Raw genomic sequence first — 2,358 nt, forward strand, 5'->3', positions numbered from 1 at the left:
TGTGTCTCTTAAGTTATTTTTAACCTGCTGGCCTGAACATGGAGTTTTCTGCCTTAAAGGTGCAGTTGTGCCGGGGATCTGTGTCCAGCCTGGGCCACGCACCCTCTAGCCCTGCAGTGTTTTGGGGAGGAATTAGCCTAGCAACCGCAGTTTGGGGTTTTATTACTCTGCAGTAGTCCTCTGCTGTGGGCTGGGGGGGGGATAGAAGAACCAACCACCCCTATGTGAGCAACTGCCCTGACTTCCCCAGCCCACTGATGCTGTGAAAGGGGAAGGTCCTCCCGTGACTGAGGGGCTGTGGGTCCCAAGGCACGAGCGTGGGATGCAGGCGCTGCCTTCCTCTCCCCGCCCTGTGGCAGACTCGGGGTTCATCCTGTTGAATAAAGTTGGGTGGGGTGGATGAGTGGAGCGTGGTGTGCCTGTGCGTCCCGCAGCTGCCGCGGGCAGAGGGTTGAGGGTTTGGGACTGAGGGAAGCTGCTGTGCCGTGGGTGATAGGGTGGGTGTGGGCACCCGCTGAGCTCCAGTTGGTGCCGCTCGCCCACTGAAAGCGCAACCCTCCCAGCTAGTGTCGTGTCCCCGTGAGCCCAGCTGCAGCCCGAGGGCTGTCACGGGGCCGTGGTGCCACGGGCTCAGGGTGGCTGGGAGCGGAGCTCTGTGCTGCTGCAGATAAAGCTGGTGGAGGCCGTGGAGCAGCTCACGGCTGCCCAATAGGTGGAAATGAGCCACAGATAAAGGCATACAATATGTCTGGGGCTGTTGTTTAGGCCTCTGATGGCTAAAAATACCCTGGAGAACATAAAATATGGGCGATATCGCTGCTGTTGGCCACTGGAGGAAGCGGAGAGGGCGGCACCCGGCTGTGCTGCCCTTGATGCAGAGCCTGCCCTTGGCTTCCCCTCCCTGCTGGGGTGTGGGGGTGAAATCCTCGGGGGGGGAGGCAGTCTGGGGTGCACACTGCCAGCTCTCAGCCCTCCCCTGCACCCTCCATGGGGATGCTAGGGCAAATCCTCTCTGGGGGGCACGCTGTTCTGCTCCCACCGTTGCCGTGCGGGGTCCTCCCAGGGCACCCCAGTGCAATGGGGGACCCCAGCCCAGGGCCCACCGAGCATCAGCAGTGCTGCAGAGCCCCACAGAGCTGCGGGTTTCTGAGGAGAGCAGCCCAGGCTGCTCGGCCAGGAGGAAACGCCGGTGTGAAAGGTAACGCTGCAGCCCTGCCGTGTGTTTACCCACTGGCAGTGCTTCCCCGCTCCCCTTCCCTCTCCTGGGCTGATATTTTTGTTGGCACTGGGGGAGCATCGCGCTTTTCCGAACGGCTCTGCAAGGTGGAAAACAAGACGGCCGAGACCCCCCCCCTTGCCTGGACACAGTGCCCGGTCACGGGCAGTGCACAAACACGGCTCCGTGTCCCACTATTGTTCCCGTGTTGTGACAAGGCGACTCGGGGCGGCCAGTGTGACCCCGCATCGCCGGGACCCGCACGCCAACAACAACAGCAAGGGGGTCACCTGCGATGGGGCCAGGGAGGGGGTGGCAGCAGCCCCCCAGAAAGTGGGCGGGTGGCCCTAAGGCAAATAAAAGTTTGCAGCTGATAAGGGCACGGGCTGGCCTGTCAAAGGCCTTTGGCACAGCCCAGGGACAGATAGCAGCCGGCTGGACACGCACGGCCTTTCTCACACCTCCGTGTTCCTTTCTGAGTAAACAGGTCCCTCTGGTCCTTTTCTGGGAACAGCACTTGCTCTCCCAACGCCTGCCCCTGTACGGTGATGCAGACCCCTGCCATGGTAGGGGCAGGCTGGGGGCTGCAGTGAGGGGCTCTCCATGAGCACCCCTGAGACGCAGCTCCAGAGCTCTGGGATAACGGGCAGCGAGCACAGCCCCAAGGACATAGGGTGAAGCACAGGCACTGGGACCCAATGCAGCCACCCAGCTGGGACAGCAGCAGCACCCATGGGGTGGGAGCGCTGTGGCGCTGGTCCCACGGCCACTCCCAGGCTGTGACCCCCACGCCGGTATTGCCCTCAGCATGGGTTTTCAGGAAGGGCAGCTTTTGTACCCCCACCTAAGAGCCTCGTGGGGTTTACCCCCATCCAAGGCTGGATGTACTGTTCAAAATGCAGCTGCAGCCCGCCCTCACAACTGCCCCGGTGAGTCGGAACCTGGGGGTGCACAGGTGTGGGGTGTCCCTTGGGCACATGGCCAGCATTTCTGTGCACCCCTCTGATGCTTGCTTGCAATTTGGGAAGTTGCTGGGGGCGGGGAGGCAGGAGGGCTCGGAGAACTCCCTGAGTTAGGAAAGGCTTTGGGATGGCTCTACCAGTCCTGGAGGGGCACCCACTTCCTGGGACCCCAATTCCTGT

This window comes from Eurypyga helias, unplaced genomic scaffold, assembly GCF_000690775.1.
Source record: "Eurypyga helias isolate BGI_N326 unplaced genomic scaffold, ASM69077v1 scaffold23631, whole genome shotgun sequence".
Classification (NCBI taxonomy): domain Eukaryota; kingdom Metazoa; phylum Chordata; class Aves; order Eurypygiformes; family Eurypygidae; genus Eurypyga; species Eurypyga helias.